Raw genomic sequence first — 18,455 nt, 5'->3', positions numbered from 1 at the left:
TTTCATTTTTTTTTGATGGCTGAGTAATATTCCATTGTATATCTATACCACATCTTCTTTATCCATTCATCTATCGTTGGACATCTGGGCTCTTTCCATAGTTTGGCTATTGTGGACCTTGCTGCTATAAACACTGGGATACGGGTGCCCTTTCAGATCACTACATTTGTATCTTTGGGGTAAATACCCAGTAGTGCAATTGCTGGGTCTTTGGGTAGTTCTATTTTCAACTTTTTGAGGAACCTCCATACTGTTTTCCAGAGTGGCTGCACCAGCCTGCATTCCCACAAACAGTGTAGGTTTTTCTCCTCATCCTTGCCAACATCTGTTGTTTCCTGACATGTTAATTTTAGCCATTCTGACTGGTGTGAGGTGGTATCTCACTGTGGTTTTGATTTGTATTTCCCTGATGCCAAGTGATGTTGAGCACTTTTTCATGTGTCTGTTGGCCATTTGTATGTCTTCTTTGGAGAAGTGTCTGTTCATGTCTTCTGCCCATTTGTTCTTTGGGTGTTGAACTTAACACTGATAATATCTTATTATAAAGAAATAAGTTACTCGATGTTGGAAGTGCTTCGATAAGGAACAAATGGTACTACTGCAGAAATGATTAAAATTTTTTTTTTAATGAGTCTTTACAACTTTTTCAGCTATATAATTTAGTAAGTCTCATTCAAACTGATTAGAGGTTATAGGGTTTATATATTCAACTTCACTTTTTGTTCAGACTATCCTCAAGGATAAAGGAACTTTTAAATTTCTTCTAGATTTATTGATATTTGCCCTGGATAAGATGATTTTGTGACCATATATTATTGTTACTTTTAATTCTGTGAAATAATGTAGGAAATAAAATATCTTTGCCATAATTTTTAAATTTTAATTAGAAAGGTAGAGCAGAGAAATAATTTCACCTGGTAATAAGCATAGGTTAGTTAGTAACATAGATGAAAGGGAACGTTAGGGTTATAAATTATTTATGATCTCAACTACTATTTTGAATTCTATCCCTAGCACCTGAAATTTACTTGAAACAAAGCAATAACAAATATAACACTTTGTACAAGTATATGTAATATTTGATGTAACTGGACAAATTTTAAATTTTCTACTGGAAGAAAGAATTTGAAATTATTTTTATTTCTGTTTAGGACAAACTGCTGGACTTTCCATTGATTCTGCTCATTTTTCCTTCATTTTAAAATGTAATGGAATTTTTAGAGTTAGAAAGGAATCTAAAAATTAGATTAGATGAACACTTTTTTCTTTTGTAGGTGAGAAAATTGTGAATTTATGACTTGAAAGAGTTTGCAAAATTATTCCTCCAATGCTGTCAAAATTAGAATTAAGGAGCAGTCTATTTTTTCTCTGCTATCTTCTTTGACTCTGCACAGTGAAATACTCTGAACTATATACATGGTATCCCATGGATAGATAGAGTTACCCTCTACCAATATTTGCCTTTGCCAAAATTTCTCTCTGCAGTATTGTTCATGCACCAGCACGACACACGATTTTTTATCATTTCCTACTTGAAAGCCAAATCACTAATAGACTTTAGCAATATTGAGTTCTATTTATTTAAATTAAAGTCAACTTTAAATTGAATGCAATCATTTATTTTTTAAATTGACTAAAGTCCATCAACTTCAAGTTTAAAGATAGCTTGCACATTAGTACTCTCAACTGTTTTTCCTAAGATTAGAAAGCTTATTTTTATGACTCAGGATTTTAATTCACTCAAAGCTAACTTCTTCCCCAACCCTGCCTACTTTAAGTGCTCCATTACTAATCTGGAGATAGGATGTACTCAAAAATGCTTGTGCTAGAAAAATTTTATTTTTTGATATTGACTTTTCTCTCTCTCTGCACGTTGAATGCTATAACTCATATTTGAGTTTCTTTTCTTAACAATAGCACAGATTATGTGCTTGAGCACATGTTTTAGCTGTTATTTTTTAGAATAAGTTTTTGCTTTTAAATGCAAACTGACAAAGTAATCTCAGATGTTAAATGAAACTATTGCCAGATTGTGAATCCTTATGGAGATATGTACAAGTGAAGATAAAATATTTCAACATTTGTTATAAATGTTTGCTAATGAAGATGGCCTTTAAAATCTGAATAGCTTCAACTCCCTCTCATTTTTAAAATACATATTCAGCTAAAGAAAAACACAATAGTGTCCATATTCTAAGAATCTTTTTTTAAAATAAAATATGCATGAAAAGTTACCTATGTTGTCAAACATTGAAAAAATGTTCCTTATGAGGTATTCTGCAGTCCTTTTGTTTGCCACAAATTTGCTTGAACATTAAAACTTCATACTTAGTTTTTTTTCCCCCAAGACAAATAAAAGCTGTTAGTGGCAAAATTAGAATTGTCATCACTATATCCTATTGGTATAGTAATACCCAATATGATTTTCCTTCCAAGGAGACCCTTTAGTAATTACCATGACTCTAATTTTTCTTTATTAAGGAGCATTTTAGTGTCCTTTGGGGTTCCCATAAATTCATATGAAAATCATTGTTGAAATATTTTTAAATGCATTTTCAGATCTCTGTGGTATATTATTTGCTATTTCTCTTTGATATTAAGATGTTTTGTGGCAATAGCTGGGACATGGATGATTTATTATATTGTATTATAGGGGATTTATTACTTCCTATGACATAAGAACTTTGCCTACTTTTTAAAGATCCCAGCCTACTGTCTCACTGCTATTGTTCCTAATAATTCCTTATATTGCACCTAAAAGCATGTTTAAATTTGGCATATTTTAGGGTTTTTTTCATAAATGTATGAGATTGGGGGTATTATCCTTATTTAAAAAAAAAAAAGAAACACCTTAGGAACAAAGTTTGCATGATTGTGGATTCAGTAATGAACTTTAACTGTCATTTGGGTTTGAATCAGGAGAACATGATTGAAGTAACAAGAATAATCTGCGAGATACTTACATACCAGACATAGGAAGTTTAGAAATCAGAGATTATACGTGTCTGTCTGTTGCTATAAACACAACTATCTGTTGTTATTATAATGCTGCCTCACAGCATTAGATGGGAGAGGCAGTTAATATATGAGTAACTACTTATATTTGATAGTAAGTTAGGAGTGGCAGACAGATAAAATTTGTAATTAATATACCATGCCATGTTTAACTTCTGCTTCTGTCCATGAAAATTTCTGGTGCAGACCTTACTATCTGCTAAAAAAGCTAGATGAAATATATGAAACATCTGTGTCCAGTCATTGGCACAACAGGAAACACTGACTGCAAACCTTGAGAGAAGGTATAAATGAGATGAGAACTAAAATTTCACTGGCCTTCTTAAGTAGATGTGCTTTTTAGACCACAGTACAGGAAGGGAGAATACAAGCAGAACTGGGCAATTCTTCAAGATGAGACAAAGATAGGAGCTGTTAGAATCTGAGGCAGCTGAAATTTTCAAGACAGAATAATATAGTGAGGTAATTATAAAGTAAAAAGAGCTCAAGAAATCAGCAGAAAAATCCTATTGAGCCTTTGGCTATTTACTGATCTATACCTACACAATATGTGACTCCAGAAATCCAAGCAAGACAGCTCTCAGGGAATTATAAATTGAATAATTCCCAGTGCTCACACAGAGCTGGGAATTATTTGCATTTCTTTCAGCCAAGTAGGATTCTGAATTAAGCATGCAAAGTCAAGCATCCAATACAAAATTACTAGACATATGGAAATTTTCAAATGTGACCCACAACCAAGGAAGAAAATCTGTTAACAGAAAAAGACCTAGAAATAACAGAGATCATGGGATTTGAAGACAAGACTTTAAAATATTTATTTCAAGTTTAATAAATATGCTCAAGGATGTAGAGGAAAAAAGAACATAATTAGGAGAGAAATGGCATTCATAGAAAAGAATAAAAAGAATTTTTCCAAATGAAAAATGTAATAGCTGAAATGCAAAATTCACTGGGTGAGCATAAAATAATGTAAAACATTGGAGGAGAAAAATGGAGGCAGGGAGAACTTAAAGGACTATTTAGGCCAAAATATAAAGATAAAAAAAGATACACAGCTATTTCATAAAAAATAATGTGACCCAAATAATAGTGGAATTATTATTGGCTGCTAATTCAGAGTCACCATGCTGCCCAGCCATGGTCAACCCCACTGTGTTCTTTGGCACAGCCTTGGATGGTGAGCTCTTGGGCTGCATCTCCTTTGAGCTGTTGCAGACAAAGTTCCGAAGACATCAGAAAACTTTCCTGCTCTGGGCACTGGGAAGAAAGGATTTGACTATAAAAATTCCTGATTTCACAGGATTATTCTGGGATTTAAGTGCAAGGGTGGTGACTTCACATGCCATGATGGCACTGGCAACAAGTCCATCTATGGGGAGAAATTTGATGATGAGAATTTCATCCTGAAGCATACAGGTTCTGGCATCCTGTCCATGGCAAAAGATGAACCCAACACAGAGGGTTCCCACTTTTTCATCTGTACTGCCAAGACTGACTGGTTGGATGGCAAGCATGTGGTCTTTGGCAAGGTGATAAAGGGCATGAATATTGTGGAAGCCATGGAGCGCCTTGGGTCCAGGAATGGCAAGACCAGCAAGAAGATCACCATTGCTGACTGTGGACAAATCTAATAAATTTGACTTATGTTTTATCTTAACTACCAGATCATTCTTTCTATAGTCCAGGAGTGCAACTCTTCATCCCCATCTGCTTGAAATATCCTATAATCTTTGTGTTCTCATTGCAGTTTTGTGGCTTCCGTATTTTCCTTATTCCTTCTAAGTCTTGCTGGATTGAAGAGTTAAGGTTATGATTATGAAATAAAAACTAAACAACAGCAAAAAGAATAGTGAAAGAGCATCTTCAAATTGCTGAAAGAAAAAAAAATGTGCCAAACTATAAATTTCTGCACAGTATAAATACCATTTAAAAATGAATGTGACTCAGTCAAGCTTGCCTCAGTCCCAGCATGGCAGACCCCTTACCCAGAAGACCAGCACAAACCCCTGCCCACACCTTGTCTCTAAAACCTAGAGTTTTAAAAGTCTGCAGGTATGGCTGGGATAGAGCCCAGAGGGCACTTACTTGCTCCTGGACAGAAGACCATAAACACAGAGACATCAGGGGGAGGCAGCACAGCATGAACACTGGCTGCCTAACTTGCTTACTCCAAGCCCTACCCCGCCGCACTATGGTGTGACTGCCCTTCTCAGTCAAGCTTGCCTCAGTCCCAGTGTGGCAGGCTCCTCCCCCAGAAGACCAGCACAAACCACTGCCCACACCACATCTCCTGACCAGAGTTCTGCAGGGCCTCAGTTCTGATGAAGTTCCTGTCAGGTCTTATTTCACAAGAAGATCTGAGCTCACCTAGTTAAAACTCATCACATTCAGGCCAGGGACCAAACACTGTGCACAGCAAGCAAGGAGACCCTTGGTAGACAACTGGCCTGAAGGGTAGAGCAGCCAAAACACAGCAGCAAAGTACACACAGCACACACTGGAGACAATCCCTGAAGCACCAGGCCCTGGACACTCCATGACCTCTTCATAAGTCATTACTTTTGGGAGCAGGAGACATAACTGGCTTTTCTAACATGCAGAAGAAGGCAGAGACAGACAAAATGCCAAGATGGAAGAACAGGATAAGGACAAGTTCAGAGATCTAAATGAAATAAATATAAGTAACATGCCTGATGGAGAATATAAAGCAAACATAATAAGGATACTCTTTGGGCTTGAGAAAAGAATACAAGACATCAGTGAGACCCTTACCACAGTGATAAAAGAGTTAAAAATAATCAGAGATAAAGAATGCAATAAACAAGATTGGAAACAGACCTGATGCAATGAACAGCAGGCTGGAAGAAGCAGAAGAGTGAATTATTGACATAGAAGACAAAATAATGGAAAATAATGAACTGAACAAAAGAGAGAAGGAAGAACTATGCAACACAAAAATAGACTTAGGGAACTCAGTGACTTCATCAAATGTGGCAACATTCATAGTACAGGAGTCCAAGAAGGTCAGAAAGAAGAGGGGGCAAAAAATTATTTGAAGAAATAATAGCTGAAAAATTTTCTATTCTGGGGAAGCAAACAGATATCCAGATCCAGGAAGCACAAAGAACTCCCATGAAAATCAACAAAAGCAGACCCATACAAGACATATTGTAATTAAATTTGCAAAATGTAGTGATGAAGAAAAAGTCTTAAATGCAGCAAGATAAAAGAAGTCCTTAACTTACAAGGGAAAACCCATAAGGCTAGCTGGAGATTTTTCAACAGAAATGTGGCAAGCCAGAAGAGAGTGGCATAATATATTTAAAGTGCTGAATAGGAAAAATCTGTAGCCAAGAATACTCCATCCAGCAAGACTATCATTCAGAATAGATGGAGATGTATAGAGTTTCCCAGAAAAACAAAAATTAAAGGAGTTCATGTCCACTATACCAGCCCTGAAAAAAATTTTAGTGATTTTTTGAGTGGAAAGGAAAGACCAAAAGTGACAAAGACAAGAATAGGATCAGAGAAAATTTTCAGAAACAACCACAAAACAAATAATAAAATGGCAATAAATACATATCTATCAATAGTGACTTTGAATGTAAATGGACTAAATGCTTTAATCAAAAGACATAGGGTGACAGAATGAATGAAAAAAACAAGACCCAAGTATATCCTGCCCACAAGAGATTTATTTCAGACCCAAGGTCACCTGAAGATTGAAAGTGAGGGGATGGAGAAACATTTATCATGCAAATAGATGTCAGAAGAAAGCCAGAGTAACAATATTTATATCGGATAAAATAGACTTTAAAACAAAGACCGTAACAAGAGACAAAAAAGGACACTATATCATAATCAAGGGGACAATCGAACAAGAAGTTATAAAAACTGTAAATATTTATGCATCCAACATGGGAGCACCCAAATATATAAAGCAATAACAAATAGAAAGGAACTATTTGATACTAATAGAATAATAGTAGGGGATTTGAATGCCTCACTCACATCAATGGACAGATCATCTGAACAGAAAATCAACAAGGAAAAAATAGCTTTGAATGACACACTGGACCAGATGGACTTAACATATATATTCAGAACATTCCATCCTAAAACAGCAGAATACACATTCTTTTCAATGCACATCACACATTCATCAGAATAGATCACATATTAGGTTACAAAACAGGCCTCAACAAATACAAAAAGACTGAAATCATACCATGAACCTTTCTGATCACAACACTATGAAACTAGAAGTGAATCCCAAGAAAAAATCTGGAAAGACCACAAATAAATAGAAGTTAAATAACATGTTATTAAACAATGAATAGGTCAACTAGGAAACCAAAGAAGAAATTTTAAAAAAATACATGGAAACAAATGAAAACGAAAACACAATAGTCCAAAACCTTTGGGATACAGCAAAAGCAGTCCTAAGAGGGAAGTATATAGCAATACAGGCCTACCTCAAGAAGCAAGAAAAATCTCAAATAAACATCTTAACCTTATACCTAGAAGAGCTAGAAAAGCTACAAATGAAGCCTAAAACCAGCAGAAGGAAGGAAATAATAAATATCAGAGCAGAAATAAATGGCATATAACCTAAAAAAACAAAAGAACAAATCAATGAAACAGGTGCTGGTTCTTTAAAAAAAATTATTAAAATTGATAAACCTCTAGCCAGACTTATCAAAAAGAAAAGAGAAAGGAGGGTGCCTGGGTGGCTTGGTTGAGTGACTGCCTTCGGCTCAGGTCATGATCCTGGAGTCCCTGGATCGAGTCCCGCATTGGGCTCCCTGCTTGGCAGGGAGTCTGCTTCTCCCTCTGACCCTCCCCCCTCTCATGCACTCGCTCTCTCTCATTCTCTCTCTCTCAAATAAATAAAATCTTCAAAAAAAAAAAAAAAGAAAAGAGAAAGGACCCAAATAAATAAAATCACAAATGAGAGAGGAGAAATAATAACCAACATCACGAAATAGAAAAGATTATAAGAGAATATTATGAAAAACTATATGCCAAAAAATTGGACAACCTGGAAGAAATGGATAATTTCCTAGACATATAATTCAATAACTGTATCCAAAGTGAAACAGGAAAAAATAGAAAACTTGGACAGAACAATAATCAGCAAAGAAATTGAATCAGTAATCAAAAAACTCCCAACAAACAAAAGTCCAGGACAAAAGAGTTAAATCTATTCTTCTCAAACTGTTCTAAAAAATAGAAAAGGAAGGAAAACTTCCAAATTCATTCTATGAGGCCAGCATTATTCTGATACCAAAACCAGATAAAGACTCCATGAAAAAAAAGAACTACAGGCCAATATCCCTGATGAGCACAGATGCAAAAATTCTCAATATTTTACTAGCAAACTGAGTCCAAAAATAAATTTAAAAAATCATTCACCAAGATCAAGTGGGATTTATTGCTGGGTTACTGGGGTGATTCAGTATTCCAAATCAGCCAATATGATACATCACATCAACAAAATAAATGATTACAACCATATGGTCATTTCAATGATCAGAAAAAGCATCTGACAAAGTACAACATCATTCGTGATAAAAACTCTCAACAAAGTAGGTTTAGAGGGAACATACCTCAACATAATAAAGGCCGTATATGAAAAACCCACAGCTAACATCATCCTCAATGGGGAAAAACTGAGAACTTTTCCCCTCAAGTCAAGAACAAGACAAGGATGTTCACTCTCACCACTTTTATTCAACATAGTACTGGAAGTCCTAGCTACAACATCAGACAACAAAAAGAAATAAAAGGCATCCAGATAGCAAAGAAGTAAACTTTTCACTATTTGCAGATGACATGATACTGTATATAGAAGACCTGAAAGACTACTAAAAAAACTGCTAGAACTGATAACTTCAGTAAAGTTGCAGGATATAAAATCAATGTACAGAAATCTGTTGCATTTCTATACACCAATAAAGAAGCAGCAGAGAGAGAAATTAAGGAATCAATCCCATTTATAATTACACCAAAAACAACAAGATACTTAGGAATAAAACTGATCAAAGAGGTGAAAGACCTGTACTCTGAAAATTATAAAACACTGTTGAAAGAAATTGAAGACAACACAAAGAAATGGAAAGACATTCCATCCTCATGGACTGGAAGAACAAATATTGTTAAAATATCTGTACTACTCAAATCAATCTATACATTTAATGCATTCCCTATCAAAATACCAACAGCATCTTTCACAGAACTAGAACAAACAATTCTAAAATTTGTATGGAACCACAAAAGACCCTGCATAGCCAAACAGTTTTTAAAAGAAAAGCAAAGTTGGAGGCATCACAATTCCAGACGAGGAGTTTTACAAAGCTTTAGTAATCAAAACTTAGGGTACTGGCACAAAAATAGACACATAGGTCAATGGAACAGAATAGAAAACCCAGACATGGACCCATAACTGTATCGTCAATTACTCTTTGACAAAGCGGGAAAGAATATCCAATGGGAAAAAGATAGTCTCTTCAACAAATGGTGTGGGGAAACTGGATAGCAACATGCAAAAGAAAGAAAATGGACCACTTTCTTACACCATACACAAAAATAAATTCAAAATGGATTAAAGACCTAAACGTGAGACCTGAAACCATCAAAATCCTAGAAGAGAGCACAGGCAGCAACCTCTTTGACATTGGCTATAGCAACTTCTTTCTAGGTATGTTTCCTGAGGCAGGGGGAACAAGAACAAAAATAAACTACTGGGACTACATCAAAATTAAAAGCTTCTGCACAGTGAAGGAAATAATCAACAAAACTAAAAGGCAACCTACAGAACAGGAGAATATATTTGCAAATGACATATCTGATAAAGGGTTAATATCCAGAATATATAAAGAACTTACAAAGCTCAATACCCCAAAAATGAATAATCCAATGAAAAATGGGCAGAAGATATGAACAGACATTTTCCCAAAGAAGACACACAGATGGCCAGCAGACACACGGAAAGATGTCCATCATCACTTACTATCAGGGAAATGTAAATCAAAACTACAATGAGATATCACCTCACACCTGTCTGAATGGCTAGACTCAACAACACAAGAGAAAACAGGTGTTGGGGAGGATGTGGACAAAAAGGAACACTTATGCAATGCTGGTAGGAATGTAAACTGGTGTAGTCACTGTGGAAAACGTATGGAGTTTCCTTAAAAAGTTAAAATAGAACTACAGTTCGATGCAGCAATTGCACTACTTATGTACGCAAAGAATACAAAAACACTAATTCAAAGGGATACATGCACATCTATGTTTATAGCAGCATTTTCTACAATAGCCTAATTTTAAAAGCGGCCAAAGTGTCCATCAACTAATGAATGGAATATTATTCAGCTATAAAAAGAATGAAATCTTGCCATTTGCAATGACATGGGTGTAGCTAGAGAGTATTATGCTAAGCAAAATAAGTCAGTCAGAGAAGAGAAATACCATATGATTTCACTCATATGTGGAATTTAGGAAACAAAACAAATGAGCAAAGAGAAAAAAGGGAAAGTGAAATGGAAAGACAGACTCTTTTTTTCATTGTATATTCTTAAAAACCTTTTGTGACTGTGGATCTATACTGACTCCACATTTTCATTTCTGATAATGGATAGTTTTCTTTTTTCAAAGATTTTATTTATTTATTTATTTATTTGACAGAGAGAGACTCTTTTTTTTTTCTTTTTTTTTTTAATTCTTATGTTAATCCCCATACATTACATCATTAGTTTTAGATGAAGTGTTCCATGATTCATTGTTTGTGCACAACACCCAGTGCTCCATGCAGAATGTGCCCTCCTCAATACCCACCACCAGGCTAACCCATCCTCCCACCCCCCTCCCCTCTAGAACCCTGTTTGTTTTTCAGAGTCCATTGTCTCTCATGGTTCGTCTACCCCTCCGATTTCCCCCGCTTCCTTCTTCCCCTCCCGCTACCTTCTTAACATATATTGCATTATTTGTTTCAGAGGTACAGATCTGAGATTCAACAGTCTTGCACAATTCACAGCGCTTACCAGAGCACATACCCTTCCCAGTGTCTATCACCCAGTCACCCCATCCCTCCCACCCCACCCCCCACTCCAACAACCCTCAGTTTGATTCCTGCGATTAAGAATGACAGAGAGAGACTCTTAACTATAGAGAACAAACTGATGGTTACCAGAGGGGAGGTGGGTGGGGAGATTGGTTAAATATTTGATCAGAATTGAGGAGTGCAGTTGTGATGAGCACATGGTGATGTACATATGATGAATCACTATATTGTACAATAATATTATACTGTATGTTAACTAACTGGAATTTAAATAAACTAAACTAAAATAATAGCAAAAAAAAGAATGTGAAATAAATATATTTAAGATAAATAAAAACTGAGAGAATTGCCATAAGTTAACAGCAAAAAATTGTAAAGTATACTCTGCAAGACTACCAATATAGAAAGCTGGAATGACTATCAGTTAAAGTGAACTTTAGGTCAAGGAATTTCATCTGAAATAAAGAAAAACATTTTATAATAATGAAATAGCAAGTCATTGAGAAAACATAATAATCCTATACATGAGTGTGCCTAATTAAAGAGTAACACATGAAGTAAATCTAATAGAATTACAAAGAAGCATATAGACACATCCACAATTACAGTTAGATTCAACATTCTTCTCTCAATATTCTGCCTAGTAAAGTAGTCTAAAATCCTATAGAATAAGGAAAATTTGAAAATTCTTCCATAAGTTGAACACTAGACTGAACAACTATAGAACAACTGTGTTTTATAAGTGTACATGAAATGTTCAAGATAAGCCTTCTACAGGGCCACATGAGAAGTCTCAACAAATTTCAAATGATTCAATTCATACAGAATATAACCATAATGGATTTTATAACCATAATGGATTTAAATAAATGAGAGGAGTTATTTGGAAAAATCATGAAGATATGGAAACTAAGTAACATGATTTTGTGACAACTAAATTAAGAAAACATTACATTACAAATTTGAATAAATATTTCAAACTGAACAAAGAGAAACAGAACATATCATAATTCCTGGGATAATCTAGCACAATATTTAGAAAAAATTGATGGTTTTAAATGCTTAGATTAGAAAATTGAAAATTTCTGAAATTGAAGCTTTAAGCTTAAGAAAATAGAAAAAGAAAAAATTAAAACCAAAGTAAGTAGAGGACAAATGATTAAGAGAGGGTATTAGTGAAATTGAAAAATTAAAACAAAAAAAGAACAGTTAAAACTTAAATATGGTTCTTTGACAAAGATGATATCAGTAAACTTCTAGATTAAATGATGCAGAAATAAATTTAAAAAGAAAACTATCCAGGGGCACCTGGGTGGCTCAGTCATTAAGTGTCTGCCTTCGGCTCAGGTCATGATCCCAGGGTCCTGGGATCGAGCCCCACATCGGGCTCCTTGCTCAGCGGGGAGCCTGCTTCTCCTTCTCCCACTCCCCCTGCTTGTGTTCCCTCTCTCTCTCTGTGTCTCTCTCTGTCAAATAAATAAATAAAATCTTTCAGAAAAAGAAAAACTATCCATTATCAGAAATGAAAATGTGGAGTCAGTACAGATCCACAGTCACAAAACGTTTTTAAGAACATACAATGAAAAAAAATATATATATACAATAAATTCATCAATTTGAAAAATTTCGAAGTCCTTGAAAATCACAAGTTAACCAAAACTGAACAGGAAGAAATAAAATCTCAAAACAGTCCTATATCGACTAAGGAAATTGAATATGCTGTTGAAAACATTTTCATACGGAAAATTTTAGGACCAGATGACTTCAATGTTGAAGTATATCCAAAATTTAAGAAAGAAAATACATTAACACTATATATTTTCTTTTTTGAGAAAATCAAGACAGAGGGAAAAATTCCCAACTCCTTTTATCAAGTTAACATTTTCTTGAAGGTAAAAGCAAAAAGGTTTAAAAAACAAACAAAAAAGCAACTCTAGAGCAATATTCCTAATAATCACTGATGCAAAAATTCCTTTTAAAATATTAGGAAATCCGATATAGCAGTATAGATAAAGGATAATATATACCCTAACAATGTGGAGTTTATCTCAAAAATGGATGACTGGTTTAGCATTTAAAAAAAAAAATCACTGAATGTAGTTCACTCAATGTAAATTTTAAAAACTCAGAAGCAAAAGCATTTGATTATCTCAATATACACAGACAAAAAATCTTTGCTTTAATTCAATATCAACTTATGATAAAAAGTCTTAACCTAATATAAAAGAGAACTTCTTCAATCAATAAAGGACAAATGAATATGAGGTGATTTCATATTAAAAGGTGAAAAACTGAATGTCTTGCCCTTATCATCAGGAACAAGAGCAATGTATGTGGTCACTACCATGCACTTTTACAATGGAGGTTCTCCCGGTACATTATAGCAAGTAAAGGAAATGAAATAAAGACCTAAAGATTGAAATGAAGTAGTAAAACAGTCTCTATTCTCATGTTATTATTGAGAATGTTGAAAATACTAAGGAATCTACACAAAATCTAAAAGAACTTAGAGGTAAATTTTTGAGGCAATAAAATAATGCTTAATATTAAAAAAATGTAGCAATGAGCAGTTAGAATATTAATTTTTATTTTTTGTTTTTATTTTTTATTTTGTAATTTAATTTTATTATTTTTTAAAAGATTTTATTTATTTTTTTGTGAGAGAGAGCACAAGCAGGGGGAGCTGCAGGCAGAGGGAGAAGCAGGCTCCCCACTGATCAGGGAGCCCGAGGCGGGGCTTGATCCCATCCCAGGATCCCGGGATCAGACCTAAGCTGAAGGCAGACACTTAACCAACTGAGCCACCCAGGTACCTGAGAATAATTTTTAATAAATTCAAGTTAAACTAGCATCAAAAACCATGAAATACTTTGATATGAATTTAGAAAAATATGTCTAAGACGCGTGCACTGAAAACTACAAAACATTGCTAAGGAAAATAAGGAAATCTCAAATAATTTTTTTGAAGATTTTTTATTTATTTGAGAGAGAGAGAGAGAGAGCACATGAGAGGTGGGAGAAAGCAAGAGCTCAGGGAGCAGCAGATGCAGAGGGAGAAACAGGCTCCCTGCTGAGAAGGGAGCCCAATATGGGGCTCCATCCCAGGACCCTGAGATCATGACCTGAGCTGAAGGCAGACGTTTAACCAACTGAACCACCAGGCGCCCCTCAAATAAATGTAAAAACGTGCTATGTACTTGGTTTGGAAGACTCAATCATTTGTAGATGTCAGCTCTTCCCAAATTGATCTAGAGTCAATGCAATTATTTTCAAAATCTCAGCAGGCTTTGTTTTGGGGAGGGTGTAGAAATTAACAAGTTTATTCTAATATTTAAAAGAAAATGTTGAAGGAAAAATATATAATTTGGGAAAAAAAGAACAAACTGGGAATATTTATTTTGCTTGAAATCAAATCATATTATAATGGTACAGTAATCAAGACAGTGTGGCATTGGCGTAAGGATGGACCTACAGAGGAATAATACAGAATATTGTACAGAAATTGACCCATAAGTATTGTCAATTCTTTTCAACAAAGACACCATGGTAGCTTAATGCAGAAAGGATGGTTTTTTAATTTCAAAAAATGATGCTGGAAAAACTGATATCCATTAAAACAAAACAAAACAAAACCCTCAACCATTTCATCCATTAAACCAAAAACTCTCAACCATTTCCTCACACTATACATACATAGAAAAATAACTTGAAATAGATCAGAAAACTAAATGTGAAAACTAAAACTATAACACTTCCAATGAGAAAACAGAAGAGTATCTTGTGATTTTGAGTTGGGCACAGATTTCTTAGATAAGGCATAAAATGCATAAATTACGAAAACTATGTATGTGGGCGTGTGTGTGTGTGTGCGTGCGTGCATGGTATGTGTATACACAAGCTGTATACATATACATATATACAAACACAGAGTTTTGTTTATCAAAATGAAAACTTTCTTATTCTCAAAAGACATTGTTAAAAAAATGAAGAGAAGCCCCATAGTGGGAGGAATGATTTGCCACACATATATTAGGAAAAAAATTGTATATTGAACAAATAAAAACTGCTCAATATTGTATAATAATACAAACAACTCAATTACAAACAGGCAAAATATTTGTACCAACATTTCACATCTGAAGATATACAAAAGGCCATATGCATGTCAGAAGATGTTGAACAACTTTATTCATCAGGGAAATATAAAATAAAACCAATGAGACATTTTACACACCACAAGATAGAATTTAAAATACCTGGAAGTAGCAAGTGAGAGAATATAGATTATTGGAATTCCCATACATTGCTGGATGAAATGTAAAACTATTTTAAACAACAATTTTCTAAATTTTTAACTTCTGACAAAGTTAAATATAGCACATACTTCATGGCAGCAGTTCCATGTTCCTGGAGCTATGAAAGCATGTATCCACACAGACATGTACACAAATATTCATAGCATCTTTATTACTAATAGCCCTAAACTGGAAAGAACTAAATGTCTCTCAACAAGTGAATGAATAAACTATAGTATATTCACACAATAGAGTACTACTTAGCATTTAAAAGGAATAAGCTACTGGTAAAAGAAACAACATGAATTAATATGAAGATTATTCTGAGCAAAAAAGTCTGAGCCTAAAAAATAATGTATGATTCCATTTTAATGAGATTCTAGAAAAGGCATAAGTAATCTGTAGTGAAAGTGTACATCTGTGATGCCTGGGGCTCTGAGTGGGTGGGGATGATTGTTGAGGGACTTTAGGGAACTTTCTGGCATGATGACAGTGTTCTTTAGCTTGATCTTGCTTGTGTTTATACATTTTGATATCTGTTAAAACTTATCAAGCTGTTTATTTAAAAATGAGTGAATTTTATTTTATGTAAGTAACTAAAAAAGTGACTTGAAAGTGTCTTGCCTCAGGTGGTTTTTCTTCTATTATCTCTCTTCTGCTTCCTGAGACGCAGTTTGCATAAAGTTGTTCCTTTCCATCTTTAGGACAAAAGTCAAAATATCAGGTGTCCTTAAAAGAATGTAATGATAAGAGTGATATCCAATATTTATTGAATACTTATTTGGTTTCAGCTAATGTTCTAAAGGCTTCAGTTGTATTAATTCATTTTGTCTACTCAGGAGCCCTAGGAGATGGTAAGCAGAAATGCTCTGATTTTACAAATGAGGCAATTCAGTCTGAGAAATATCATATAACTTGTCTAAGGTAAAACAACTAACTGAAGTAAATAAGAAGGTTTAAACTCAAGAAGTTTATTTTTAGAGCCTGTCCTCTTGATAATAGAAACACAAATGGATTTTTAAGGTTTGTAGCAAAGGCAAGAGAAGAAACAATTGGGTAAATCTTAATTTCCAGTATTATCCTCAAAGTCAAATTCTTATAACATAGAAGCTGGAAAAAAAAAAAAAGCAAACCAGACCTTAATTTCAGAAGTGTTGACATTTTATAAAATATATTTTAAAAAGCTATTCTAATTCACTAATTAGAACGAAGTAATTAGTCACTTTAAGCAACTCTTAATACTTGGCAAGTGGTGAATCAGTTGGTCTGGGGAAAGCATGACAATAAGACACATCTATCCTTTATTATTGAGCACCCATCTGTGGGTCGCAGTCTTTAGTTATGGACCCTCTGGACCTGCTTATCTCTGCTATCACTCCTCACTGTTGGCTTCCTTATCTTCAGAATTTGCCTCTTGGTCAGAGAAAATGCCCTTCTCCTTTGAGCAAGCTCATTTATCTCTGAATGGGACCTACACACAAGCATTTCTTTTATTTCTATTGTAGTTTGTCCATACCAAAACATTCTCAGGCACAAATGGCAACAATGGTGGTGGTGGTGATGGTGTGTGGGGTTGCGGAAGCACTGGGTTTCTAGTGCTCAAGTACAGTCTCACAATATCCTCTGCTGAGTTTGGTCCTCCCACACCTGCCTTATTTATGCTGCTTCTATCAGAGACTTGCCTCATGGCTTCCCTAAGACAGTTCCATTGCACGGCCCGACAGAAATGCTTATGGGTTTTCTAACCTCTGGTTGAGGACATATTTAAAAATTTTCCCCAATGGTTACGATGGACTCCAGACAAATTAGAGAATGTGGATAGACCCCTGTTTACGTGACCCCGAATACTTTGTGAAAATTAAGAAGCTTGTCTTTCACAGACCACACAGAAGATTCCTTAGCTGGTAGTAGTTACTATATGTTGAACTGAATTTCACTGAATTTCACTTTGGGCTCAATAAAAACATGGGAGTCTGAAATACAAATTATTTCCTCCACTTTTTAAATGGAGTTTCGAGAAGTTTTGAGGGAAGGAGTTACTTATAGCAACAGTTTTTGGTTGTTTGTTTGTTTTAGTTTAACTCCAATTAGTTAAGCTACAGTGTTATATTAGTTTCAGGTGTACAATATAATGATTCAATAATTCCATACATCACCCTTGCTCATCACAAGTACACTCCTTAATCCCCATCATCTGTTTAACCCAACACCCACCCTCTCCCCATCAGTTTGTTCTCTATAGTTAAGAGTCTGTTTCATAGTTTCTCTCTTTTTTTTTCCCTTTGCTCATTTGTTTTGTTTCTTAAATTCCACATGTGAGTGAAATCATATGGTATTTGTCTTTCTCTGATTTATTTTGCCTAGGATTATATTCTTTAACCCTCTCCATGTAGTTGCAAATGGCAAGATTTCACTCCTTTTTATGGCTGAATAATATTCCATTTTACGTATATACCACTTCTTTATCCATCCATCAATTGATGGACACTTGGGCTGCTTCCATATCTTGTTATTGTAGAAAATACTGTTATAAACACAGAGGTGCATGTATCCCTTTGAATTAGTGTTTTTGTATTCCTTGAGTAAATACCTAGTAGTGCAATTGATGCATCATGTAGGGTAATTCTATTAACTTACTGAGGAACTTCCACACTGTTGTCCATAGTGACTACACCAGTTTGCATTCCTACCAACATTGCGTGAGTGTTCCTTTTTGTCCACATCCTCCCCAACACCTGTTTTCTCTTGTGTTGTTGAGTCTAGCCATTCAGACAGGTGTGAGGTGATATCTCATTGTAGTTTTGATTTACATTTCCCTGATAGTAAGTGATGATGGACATCTTTCCGTGTGTCTGCTGGCCATCTGTGTGTCTTCTTTGGGAAAATGTCTGTTCATATCTTCTGCCCATTTTTCATTGGATTATTCATTTTTGGGGTATTGAGCTTTGTAAGTTCTTTATATATTCTGGATATTAACCCTTTATCAGATATGTCATTTGCAAATATATTCTCCTGTTCTGTAGGTTGCCTTTTAGTTTTGTTGATTATTTCCTTCACTGTGCAGAAGCTTTTAATTT

General features: G+C 34.8%; 1 pseudogene; it reads left to right on the top strand.

The window, feature by feature from the left end:
- Window positions 1-4,155: 4,155 nt before the first annotated feature.
- LOC123847476 (peptidyl-prolyl cis-trans isomerase A-like) lies at window positions 4,156-4,649 on the top strand (annotated as a pseudogene).
- Window positions 4,650-18,455: the final 13,806 nt, after the last annotated feature.

The sequence above is a fragment of the Mirounga angustirostris genome, unplaced genomic scaffold, assembly GCF_029215605.1.
Source record: "Mirounga angustirostris isolate CCGP_5_RB_7025 unplaced genomic scaffold, mMirAng1.0.hap1 SCAF_2, whole genome shotgun sequence".
Lineage (NCBI taxonomy): Eukaryota > Metazoa > Chordata > Mammalia > Carnivora > Phocidae > Mirounga > Mirounga angustirostris.
This window is presented reverse-complemented; position numbering and strand designations above follow the sequence as displayed.